At 37.0% G+C, this 13,516-nt stretch overlaps 1 protein-coding gene across 8 annotated transcripts in view; it reads right to left on the bottom strand.

The window, feature by feature from the left end:
* HIPK3 (homeodomain interacting protein kinase 3) overlaps positions 1 to 13,516 on the bottom strand; it is a 64,617-nt gene that overhangs the window by 20,597 nt on the left and 30,504 nt on the right. The gene's annotated exons all lie outside the window — the stretch shown is intronic.

A 13,516-nucleotide genomic window follows, 5' to 3' on the forward strand; every position in this document is an offset into this window, starting at 1 on the left:
ATGGAACTCAAGTATTTCACAAATATCCATTTTCATTGTATTTATCCTTTTAAAATCTTCCCTCCCAGCTCATTCAAGCTATTAACAAAAGGAAAAAGAATTAATTTATATATGCATTCTAGTGCAGAAAGATGCCTGGAGATGTAAAGCATTATTTAAAGCATCACACTATAAAAAGGATCTACTTTTAAAGTTGTTTGCTCAGCATGTCACAGAACAGTAGGAAGGTGGTTAAAACCAAGAGGGTAATTCCCATTGCAGCTGGGCAGAACAGGAGCATCCAGGGATTTCTCACCTGGGTAAAAGCTCACAAATCTTATGCTTCAGCACATCCTGGAATAGTCTATTGACATTTCACACACAAAACAGACTCTGCTTATAGTAAATACCTTCTTACCTCACTCTCCTTGGACATTTACCTTTACCAAAATATTCTTTACATTACTGACATGGATTGGGAACAAATTCCTGGTTTTATGCTACATTGGGACAGAGAAGCCATCATGTAGCTGTAGAGCAGACCAAGAGCTGAGCCATCTCCATCCCTTTCACCAGGAGTATTGGTAGAAGCTGTACACAGACATATTTCAAGCTCCAAGGATGCACATTCACCACCAGGGAAAAGGGAAAGGATTCCCAATGCTCTGCCCATCTCTGACCAGTGAAGCCACTCAGGCTTCTGCCACAGGGAAAACCCAACACTTTACATGGATAAGAAAATCTATAGGGCAGGATACTCTGTTAAATAATTCTGTACTTCCATTCATGCTAGCACTTCAGCTCTCCCCATCCCTGCCACAAACCATTTTGGTGATTACATGGAAGTTAAATCTTGTCATGCTGGCAGTGAAACTGGAGAGGCTCAGTTTTCCCCTGCCCCCAAAGATTTGACTACAATAAACTTTTGGGGATCAAACATATGTATTTTTGCAATGCAAGATCGTGACACTGCAGTAAGTCTCAGCTAGTTTTGTTATCCAAGAAATCAATTCAATATCTCTGGATGCCACAAGACAGAAATAGCAGTGAGAAATGTCTGCCTTTCCCCTGGCTGGGTGCCAGTCTGCCTATGGTTGTTACAGATCTCTGTTAAAATACACTTCCTTTTGTTGTATTATGTTACAGCCCTGAATAGTTAATGAATATACACACAGCCTATGGATACAGGGGCTTTAACAAATGCTTCTGCTAAAATAAGCTCTGTAAAACCTCTTAGGTTTACTCAGTGGTTAATACAAAAATAGCTGCAGTCTGTTGGTCTGTCCCTCCAGGAAGACAGGGTGGCAAAGAAAAGAAGGATGAGAGTAGACACAATGCCAAAAAAAAAAAAAAAAATAAACCAACTGTGTTTCAAAATACAGTAATCTGTTAGTTTTACACAAAGAAAAGCACTAATAAACAAGTCTAAGGAGAAGGGAGGTGTTCCAACACTGGATGTACCATGCAGAAAGAAGAAATAAATGTGCTCCTGAGCACAGCTACCTGCACCATTCTGCAGCACAGGGCACAAAAAAAACATTTTCAGGCCAGCTTGAAGAGAGGAAGATGAAGAGCTGCTGCTCTTTTCGGGCCAATGTCTCTTACCACGTGTCTCATGTTAATTTTTTAAATGGAGCAACTCTCTCCCAGCAAATTAAGCTGCAGGAGAACTGTAACTGAGTTTGATTATGTTTGGAGTGGCCTTAACCAGCTCAAATATTTTTGTTAAACAAAGGTTTGTTAACTCAAAAACACCTGCTTCTGTCTCTCCTTCTTTTAAAGTTCCCACTAAAAATCTGTCTGGAGAGCTGGAGAGAAAAGTGCTAAAGTGGAGAGAATCATTCTTCACTTTTTATTTTTAAGATGATCCACAGCTGTTTTCTCCTGTAAGGAATATTTCACCATGCACCTCAAAAGGAAGATACTCCCCTTTCTAATTACAAGCACAGACATGAGAGTAGTAGGAACTGCATATGTCCCAACACTCACTCTAACATCAGATTACTCAAAAAACAGTGTAACTAGTATTTGTCTCTAAAAACAGCATCACACATACACTCCTGCTTGGTTTTTACTGCAGATCACAGATGTTCAGTGCAGCAGAGGACACCACAGTCTCCACCTCAGCAAACAGCACCAGTATCAAGACATCAACAAGCAGAACACAGAATTTTCTAAACTTCTTAGTGTAGAATCTTACTTAAATATTTAAAGTAAGATTTCAGATAAATCACCTATTTCCTTCTTATCAGTGTTAATTAAACATTTATTAAAGACATTATCATAAACCAGCACAGCTTAGACTTTACAATTAGAAAGATATCTAAAAAGATGAAAGACACAAATGAATACTTGTTTCAGCTCCTTGTTTGGATAGTCACATTTCTGTTTGTTACATCAAAGGTCATAAATACATATACTACCCTATAACCTTCTGTAATCTTATTACAAAAGAAATCAGACCATTTGTTCCATTAACTTGTTGAAACACCAGAATATTTCATAAAATAGTTTAGCTTCAGTATGTTAGCCAGCTTGGAATAAAGCAACAAAATAAACAAATTTGAAGAAAAATGAGGCAGTTCCTTGATGAAGGATTTTTAAAAATAAAAAAAAAAAAAAAAAAAAAAAAAGCAAAAACTTGCTAAAAAAATCAAAACTGGAGCCTAGTAGCATAAAATTGACAATTTCTTCCAACCCTTACACTGGGGGAACAAAGTATGAAGAGCAAAAATTACCCATACCACAAAAACAAGTCAGAAAAAAATCTGTAAGAAGTCAAACCATTTCAGATGACCATTACCTAGAAAAGGTTGGTTAGAAATCCAATTTAGAACAGAAGTTACATGAAAAAGCTAAAACCCAACAGTCATTGTACAAAGTAACAGCTGAAGAACAGCACAAAACAATAAGAACAGCGGATTCCCAGAACTGTACTTTCATGAAAAATTCAGCTGAATGCAGGAATCATTTCAAATATGTTCCCACTGAAGGTTCTGTAACACAGTCACACTACACACCAGATCAAGGAAATGAGACTAAAGGTTGAGTGGTTTTTATTTCCATTTCCCTGGCAGTGTGGGAGGGTCAATGTATGGACTGCTGATCACAGCACTGGTTTATTTACTGCCCACCTGCTGCTCTCCAGAGGGGGGAGTATAGAAACAGCCTCAAACTTTGCTACCAAACTTCTCCACCTCTATTTACCACTGTGCTGACAGTGTCTAATAATTACCTATACTGGATACAACACAATGTCACCATGATAAGAAATATTAATGCAAGGAAGCCATCAAAAAGGTGGGATGTTTGTATTTTTTTTTTTTTATTAATAACCTGGTAGAAGTCCTGGTATGGAGAACTGAAATGCAAATGAATCCAATTTGCAAGGGTTAAAGTCAAACCAGATTACCAGCCTGAGAACACCTCTTTCCCCCTGCTACCATCACAAACATAAAGCAAGCACATCCCTTCTGAAAGGAATAACCACACATGGGGTGTGAGTTTACAATTCTTCTACATGAAGGAGGCCTGAGAGAAGGATCAGATGCAGTGGGAAAGTTAATGAGATATAGCAGTGGACATTCTGATGAGTTTTACCCCAATTAATTCTCTTCAACTACCAGTCTTTCCCATGTATCTGAAGGAATGCAAACCTTTCCTCAAAATCTGCAAGAATACAGGGAAAAACTCCTGGCTGGAGGGATCAAAATCAAGGTGGCAATATCCAGAAAAAACTCCCAGGCAAATACACTTCAGTAATCTGAAGGATGAAATGGGAAGGAACCATGGAAATGATGGAGGATATCAAGATCAGTTGGCTCTCTAGTGAATTCATGGTGGTCTTCAGAAGGAATTTCAAATATGCAATTAAATCAACACAACAACAGGAAGTGAGGCATACATGGTGTACAGTAAACCACAGTGAAAATTAATGTACCATAGGCATTAATTAATTACCCAGAAGAAATTGTGTTTTAAATTAACCAACTTTTCAATGAAAAATCTAGACAACTATACAGATTACTCAAGGAAAATATTTTACAACTGGAGCAAAAAATAATCAGGACACCAGTATTTCTTTTTAAAGGACAAAGACATATAAAAATATTATGCCTTATATAAAACTAGTGATATTCCCTCACCTTGAATAGTGTGTGTTCACTTTTGAATTCTGTGTTCAGTTTTGGTCACCCCCATCTGAAAAAGGATACATCAAATAGAAAAGACGCAGAAAAGAACAATATAAATTAAAAACTTGAAGAGATTTGGCTACAAGAAGAAACCCTGGTTAGAACTATAAAGCTTCAGGGAAGAATGGATGATAGTAACATTATTCAAATTATTTATTAAATTTATTTAATAAGTGAAGAGAAGGAGACAGGTGTTTCTAATTTCCTGCCTCACTCTAGGAATCCCCCACCCATTTTGAGATAAAGATTGGTATAAATATAAATGTGGAGTTTAAAAGCCAGAATTACAATTACTCTCAGGTCCCTGTTGAGATAAAAAATATTAGGAGTATTTAAGAATGGATAGACAGGAAAATATCCACAAGGGTTCTAGATCATACAGTAAGGGTTGAATCCATGTAGAACAAAAACAGCCATCAATTGTGTAGAGCTGTAAGAAAATTGCATCAGAAGACACTGAAGTACAACCTTGTGCTACAGTAAATTTTCCCCAGCAACAAAAGACCAGGATACATAGGCTGCTGATCTGAGAACATACATATGTCTCATTTCTACATATTAAAACCACTATTCTTGCACAAATATACCAGTTACCCAAGCAAATCCCTTGACCCAAACTACAATCTTCTGGTCTCTACAATCTTCCTCATGGTCAGAATAATTGCTACTTGTAATGTCATTTTGTTAAAATAATAATTATATCAATAAAATTTATAGGTGTCTTTAAAATAGTTGTGTTACACATAAAAAAAATCACTCAGCTGCATTTGCTAAGAACACTTTTATAGTTGCCTTCATTCTCTCTTGCTTTTAAGCCCACTGAGATGTCAGAATGCAGACTGGCAGTGTCATGTGCTGACATATATTTGATCTTAAAAATGCAAGTATGGTATACAAAACCAGACAAAGAGCCTTCCTCCCTATTCTTAGGAAGGAACACTGCTGCAAACCAGTAATGAAAAACTGAATTCTGCATTTCCATTCACACTCCTGGCCTTTGTTGTTTTCTAGGGTTCTTTTAACTCTTTTATGATTAGGCATTAGGAAGTACATAAGTAGCAAACTCTGATGGGGGGTATATTTTTAAACTCTAAGAATGTAAGAGGACTTGGAAATCAAAAAGATAAGTGCTCAGACACAGACCCAGGAAATGTTAGCTCAACTGGACAGGGGCATCTTTGTCTTTGAGGCAGCAGAAAAGACTCAACCCCACCACACCCTGCAAAATTTAAAGCTATGGCACCATGCACCTTAAAATACAGTAAAAAATAAGATGTTCAAGCTGATCTGGGAAGTTACCCCCTCATTCCCAGTTTCATTCCTCCTTTGAAGGAGTCTGATGCATGGGAAGTAGCAGTGAAGACAAAAATCATTCACTGTATCTGCTGTAAAATCCTATGGCCACAGGATGAGTTTTTCTATCCTAAAATGATAAAACCTCATTTTTTGCTTAATAAAACATTTTCACAGGACTATGCATGCTCAACAGCCAGAAAAAAATTAACTTCCCCTCAGAGCCTCCCAGTGATACATATACATATATATATATATATATATATATATATATATATATATATATATATATATATATATATACACAAACATACAAGACTGCCATGCAGCTGCCAGTTCAACTTTGAATCCTGGTCTGCCCTAGAGAAGGATTTAAAAATCTTATATAGAAAGCAGCCCACACATGTGACTACTTAAAAAAAGAAGCAATCATTGCAAAAAAATTCTTTAGAACTTATGGCTCATAACTGAACGGGGAAAATTCCACAAGAAATTAAATGAGACAAAAATTAAAACCTAGGTCATTTCCTCAAATAATAAAAAAGTCACAAACAAACTATATCTTTTTTTCAAAAACAATTTTGAAAGAGCAAGTATAAATTTTAAGCTAACATACTTTCTCTAAGCACTTACCAAAAATACTGAAGATAATCATTTAGTTATTCCTGTTTGATTTATTCAGATGAGAATAATGAAACAAATGATTTCAGCAAACTCTTTTCCAATTATCCACTATCTCTCGTGAAAGGAGGAGTTGATTTTATTAAAACCAGATGTTTATGCTTCTGCCTTTTCATGATTTTGATTTTCCTTGACAAGACTTACCAAGTGATTTATTTATACACTTGATATGTCAAGCAGTTTTTGAATTACATGAAAATTAAGCAAAGTAGATACTGATGCAGCAACAGAATGAACAAAATGATGCAGATATCAACTCTTCAGATGCTTTACTGATAAATAAAGCCTGTTATTTAACACATTTCCATTTTGGATAGGGAAGTGTCAATATCTAAAGTGTCAAATGAGGTTACTTTCCAATAAGTGAATTTAGACAATATCCTTTGTGTGCTTGTAGGATTTACTCCTAATTTTGGGGCCACCCTGCACTGGTCCAAGGTTGCAAGAGATGATCACAGAGACATTGCCCAGAAAAAGAAAACATCTAAAACCTTGTGCAGAGGTTTGGTACAAAACAAACCTGAACTGTCTGGGTTATTTCTGAAGGAAACCAGACTTGAAATGATCTTGTTTGGAATAGTAACTGCAGTCCAGGCAAGCACAAGAAGCTGTGGAAGGCCAAGCAGTGGGGCTGCTGGCAACCACAAGCTGACCTCCACCCAAGGAGAGGATCAAACACAGATTTCCAGCTCTGGAGGAGGACAGGACAAGAGCACAGCGTGGGATGCTTCAAGGCCTCACAGCTCAGACATGGCAGAACTTAATTCCCTCCCAGCTTTAGTTTATTGTTGGTTCTGTGGGAATAACAATTTCTAACTCTATATGGGTCTATTGACATAAGCTGAAGGACAGGTGGAGAGTACTAAAAAAAGAGTAAAAAGCACAGCAGCATTTGCTGTAGTATCCTTGTGGAGAATGCCAAAGCCTTTAAAGTCAGTTTTCTGCAAAGGCTTTTTGTGTTTCAACCCTTGGTGACAACAGTCCTGCAACTGGACTGAGGGAACAAAGTTAGATCCTGTTGTGACAAAACCCAGTGGAAAGAGGAATTATTTTCTAACATCACTGATTAGCATGAAGGTCTCCATTACTGCCATAGTTCAGATTAAAAAAAGAGAGAACACAAGGATGCCGCTGTTATGTCAAGAATCAAGTGAATCATAACTTCATTTTAACCAGCTATTAACCAAAGCAAAAAAAAAAAAATCAAAATTTAACCAAAAAAAACCCCCAAACCTGTCCAGAAAAACAAAAAAAAAAAAAAAAGAAAAAAGAAAAAAATAAAAAATAAAAACTCAAAACAATGCAAAGAAAAGTCTAACCTGAGACACAAAGGAAAATTTCTTCAATTTTTCAGCAGCACTTGTAACAGAGTTTGCCCTCCCACAGAGGGCAAAAAGACCTAACTACTGAACTATTTGAAATCATTTTCCAGCATGAAGCTGTTGCACAGTGCCCTGGAGATGAACACACCCCACAGACACTGCAGAGAGTAAGAAAATCTGCTCACATCCTCACCCATTGTGAAAAGGATTTTTGAAACTGCTGATATGTGCCCATCTGAGTGATGCTATGGGAAATTTTGCAACTCAGACTGACAAATTTTGACTTCAAATTCCATTGTTTAAATTATAGAAAGCTCACCAAAAAAAAGTTTAAAAAAATTGTAATCTTAGAGAAAATCCGTATTTTCGTTACAGAAAATTTATGTAGTGATACTGGATTATAAACACATTGTCAAATCAAGATTCAACACTGACAACATGACATCAGGATAAACAGAAATGGTAGGCTTGTTAAAACTGTTTAATTTTAAAAGACAAACAAGCAAACAGGCTTGTAGGAGAATCTAGTATTCAAAAAAATTATCTATTAACAGCAACATGATCACTTAGAATTCAAATATTCAAAGCATTTACAATTGAACAGTAGTGTCTTGCAAAATGCCATGTATTTTGATATAACAGATTAGCATTGAAGATTCATGTCCTGTTCACTGAATAAATGGAACACCAGAATCCATTTCACTTTGGATACTCCCCTATATGAAGTGTTATCTAGACACTTAGTACCTATGCCAGCTGCTAAATTAAACACAAAAAAATCAGAAAGAATAGTAACATGAAAGTTATGACAGAAAGCCTACAGATCAGCAACTGGAGCAGATGAATTAACACATAGGAAATTAAATCTGCTTTCTCAAGGTTACACTAGTAGAGACCTTTTGGTGAATAAAAATATTTTTAATGTTCTGTTGGATTCATACCCAAGAGTTACATGTCTGGCTCAATGTCCTGTGGGAATCTGTAACTTCCACAGCCAACACACAGTAAACACCAACACTTCACTTTAATTTTCACCTGAATGCTGCAGTAATTTCTGCTGCTCTGGCAAGTGAACCCAGTGGCTGACTTGGTGAGTTCCTCCCATCCAGATTTCTATGATTAGACCCATGGGGTGAATATGACACCAGCAGAACCAGTCTCATCCTTACCCATGGCTTAGCAGTCCCACTAACACATCCATGGGGAAACACAGCAGAAATGAACTCTAGGGCACAATGGAAAGCCACCTGTTAATGCTCTGATAAAGAAGACTTAAAAGTTTTGGGGTTTTTTTCCCTTCCCTGATGAATGTAACCTATTGAGAAAAACTACAAGTCTATTTTGGTAGGTTATATTGTTAGGACCTCAGCCTTCCAGCACATCCCATCACCTGTTTCCCATTACACCAGTCTACTGAAAGAATCCAGATGCAATGGTCCCTCCAAATGTTTTACCCCAGCCTTGAACTCCACCAGCAAGGGGCTGCTGGTTTTTTCCTTTTATTGTTCTCCCTAGATGCTTTATTCCCTGTTTTTTTCCTATTTTTCCTTCCCTATTATTCCATTTTAGTTTATTTGTCCTTTCCCGTTGAAAGGAGAGCCTGTCTATTCTTAGAAGAGTTTAGGATCCTAAAATAAACTGCTTAACTATGTATCTATTACATTCAGAATGGATGTCACATCAGACCCTGACAACATGCTACAACAGGAATGCAGCCACAGCAAAGAGCCCCAGCATTTCTGCAAGCCCTGCCTTGCAAAGATTCTTGAAGTAAATTTATATTCAAAATTTGAATTAAAAAATGCATCTACCCAAACATTAAAGCATTGGGTAGGGATTTTTTCCATTTCTTCTTCTTATTACATAAATGGGGATATTTTTAAGAGTTCTTGCCTGATATCCTAATATTATCCTAATATTAAAACCAAGACCTTCTACCAGCACACTAGAAGAAGAAATCAGGGAAACCAGATTATCCTGGGAATTCTTTTTAATCATGCTGAATGTTAAAATGTTGCTGTGAGCAAACAGAAGTTAAAAACAGGTAGTGCAGTTAAAAAAAAAAAAAAAAAAAAAAAAAGATAAAAATGAGATCTAGATAATAACTGGATAATAATGGGAGCCTTTCATCTGAGTGAACCCTTTGAGTCTGATCCAGGACACTAATAATTGCAAGCAGTTCATTAGTTATGGCTAAAAACTTCATTCTGTTCCCAATATAGCCAGACACTCATGTTAGGAAAAGGCACACTTGTTGACAATAATAACAGAAGCAACAAGGATCAAATAGACAGGGAACTTTCCCCTCATTCACAGAGGAGCTGCTGCTCAAATTGGGCAGCACACGGACTGTCAGTGCCCTGACTGGGGCTGAAGAACTTCTGTCTCCAAGAAGAAAAGGAAAGGGAAGTTATCTTCATTGCCTGCTCTTCTCAGAGTGCACAGAAAGAATTATACAGAATTTTACAAGGTTTTGCTGAGAAAGTGTGAGTGGCAATAAACATTTCCTGCACTTTAAAAAATAACAGCAATACTTATTTCAAGAACACAACTATCATTTAATTTGAACTATTAAACATGCATTAATATAATACCAATAAAGATTATTAAGCACTCTCAAATACATCCTGAACAAAGAATAAAAATATACACTACATAAAGCCCATAATCCATCTAAGTACCATACTGGGCTAGGGAGATATTTTGGGTTCAGCTTTCAAATGACTTGTACCAAAATACAAAACCAAGACAATGCCAACTAAAAATTTACGCAAAGCATCAATAACTAACAAAAATTGCAAAAATAAAATCATTGTGAAGTTGGACTATTTTGCATGTGATAGCCAAGTCCTGAACAGTGCCCTAAAGGCTGTGGTATTATGAGAGTCTGCACAGTGGGAGTATTTACCAGGAACTCCTTGAAAAGATGAAAATTAAGGTCCAGTTTACAAATCTCTACTAAAAAGGTACCTGTGATTTCCTTGGATATGTGTAGAATTACACATTGGTTTGTTTCCAGCATATACAAATTTTCCATGGGGAAAAAAATAACCCTCAAATCAAAGTGCTACTTTTTCTTAGTCCCAGGAACTATTTTTAGGTTATGCTGTCACACCACAAATTGATAGGACAAGCTTTCAAAGGCCAGCCCTGCATTATGTCATTGCTTTCCAGTAAGGCTCCCAGCACTGGCCTTGCTGTGTCTTTGCTATCAGAATTAATATTTCCTTTTAAGTCAAATTCATTAAGTTTTCTGGCAGTCTCACATTGTGCTTTTCACTTTTAGGAAGAAGTCAACCTACAAAAATAAGTGTAACCTGCATATGCTAAAACTGGGAGGGAATAAAAAAAAACCTTATTGAAAGGAAAAAAAAACCACCTCCCAAAAGCAGCCACCTCCAGCTCCATTTCAGCAATGTCCTACTTTGCTGCCTGCAGTCTGAGCAGTCCCTACACACACACTTCAGTGGCTGGGGGAAATCTTTGTGGTTTTCTTCTACATTCATCAGGTTGCTATAGTTCTTTTGGGTCCCTGACCCAAAAGTTTAGAGGTGAAATCAGACAGGATTGCTATCATCAGCTCAGTGGGATTTTTGTGTAATGTGATTTTTCTCCCTAATCAGTTTTCCTGAATGTCTTCCTTGCAAAATGGCAACTTTAAGATTGAAGCAGTAAAGAGTATTGATGATACAAGAATAAGAAATTATATTAGCCATGAATAAAGTAGCATAAACCACCACAAGCAGGCCAATACACTAAATGAATCCTTGGCAGTAATCCCACTGCCAAGACAGGCTTACAAATTTGTTTACAATTACCCAGGAAGAGGTGCTGTCAAGCAGCCCTGTCATGGCTCTGTAAACAACATATACATTAATGATGATGCTGGGAAAGGAGCAGCAAAATTATCCATTATCAGACAATTGCTGAGATGCTGGAATACTTGAAGCCTTACACAGAAACAGCCTCTTGAGAATAAATAGCTGGAAACAAGAACAGTATCAGATCTACATCAAAATCAAAATAGAAGAGATTTAGAGGCTAGTAACATAACCTTATGAGGAAGAGTCCATTAGAGCATAATGATAAATACAGGTATTTTCATTAGTCATTTCAGAACTAGACAAACTCTTTATTGTTATTATTTTCTGTCTCTGACGCTGCAAATGGCCTCAGGGCAAATCAGCTTGTACTATGATTTAAGATTACAGATTTTGACAAACATAAATAAAAATAACCAACAGAGAAAGACATAAAATCCAGCAGACATCCAAAAAACCCCCCCAAAGACTCATTTTTGAAATAAATTTTCATCTGAAGAAGAAAATCACTAAAGTCTGCAAGAAGTATGTCACTGACTTCTCAAGCCTTGTAGGGTACTGTAAGTACCTAAAGACAGAAAGCTGCTTTGGTGAGGTACCAAGGAAACAGGCCTTTACCTCAGTGACCTCAAACAAGTGTCTCTGGAAATAAAAGGCAAGATGGCCTTGTTACAAAACACAGAACATTACATTCTGCTGCTTTTTCTGGTGCTCTCAGGATGGCCAATGTCATATTACAGCTTTCACTTTAAGCCTTATTAACTACCACGTAGCAATAAAGTGCAGTATGATTACTAAGTGCTTTCCCCAAGGTGCTTACAGCTCCACAGAATAAGAAGTGACCATTTTGGCAATTTAAAACCATAACTAAGCAACAAATTGATGGAGCTGCAGCAGTTACACCTGCTGTAAACAGGCCTGCTGATTTATAAAACTATAGGTGAGAAGGTTTCTCAAAGATGCCAGACTTGTTTCTAAATCAATTTTATTACTTTAAATGTGATGAAAACAGACTCAAATATCCCTGACTTCATTTTAAGTTTATATGAACTGTGGCAGATGACAGGTTGCCCCTAGATTCCATCACCCTTCCAACCTCAAAGCAGCATAGTAAACTGGAATAGGAACACCAACCAACCTAACAAGCATCATCTGACTTGATCTGCCAAGGTCAGGGGGAGAAGGAGTTCAAATTTCAGTGATTATAGTCTCATCAGCAGAAAAAGAAAAAAACAAGCCTACCAAATTCAAGAGGACTACCAAAAATAGGTTTTGTTCTACAGAATAAGCACATACCTCTGACTGTTGTGTATTTCTTATGCCCCACTGGTGCCAGTATACCCACTGAAATGAGAGACAAGTGAAATCATAGTGGTTTTTGTTTCACTGTTCAGCATGGAAAAGAAAAATATGTTAAAAATCTACTAATTGAGAGATTGAAGTTCCACCAGGAGTTAACTGAAGGCAGTCATCATGCATTCATTTAACTGGCTCTTCCTCCTTCTGGGTGATTTCATCACCCAGCCTCTGGAGGGGGAAGAGGATGGGAGCTGAACTGTGTCCAGGGCATCTCTAGGGTGAAAACTGACCCCTGGGAACACATCCTAACCAGACAAAACAGAGGACTGGCTTCATAAATTTCTCCAAATCATCAGAGTGTCTCAATGCAAGCTTGCTATGATTTAGAAGCACTGTATAAACACAAGCTTAATTACAATTGTCATATGTTTGGTATTTTCTAAACAGTAAACAGGAACAGGCAAAAACTAGCTGATGATGTCAGTGCTTGCATGTATCAACACAGCTTTAGATAAGAATGTTCTGAAATAAATACCATCCAAAGCCACTGCATGTGCCACTGCTTCAATAAGAAGTTATTGCTGTGTCATAACTGAGTCAAAAAAAGAAATCACAAAAATATCGAGGCAATGTTTACAAGTTGCATGATTACTTTAAAGGTAATTATTTAGCTAGAACACATGACTCTTATTTCCCTATGAAAGGCTCTCTACTTAACTGGATTAACACACTATTGATAGCTAAATTCCACTGCCAGAGGCTACTGTCAAGTCATCATTTCCAGAACAAACCTATAAGCTATTTTCTTTATCCTGTGTGCAACTATTACACCAAGCTCATCATGAATTTGTTCCCAAAGTGCTCTAAAAAAAACTGCTGCAAAGAACATTCAAGAGATGCATGACACAGGATTACCTGTTCTAATGAA

This window comes from Oenanthe melanoleuca, chromosome 5 (assembly GCF_029582105.1).
Source record: "Oenanthe melanoleuca isolate GR-GAL-2019-014 chromosome 5, OMel1.0, whole genome shotgun sequence".
In the NCBI taxonomy this organism is placed as follows: domain Eukaryota; kingdom Metazoa; phylum Chordata; class Aves; order Passeriformes; family Muscicapidae; genus Oenanthe; species Oenanthe melanoleuca.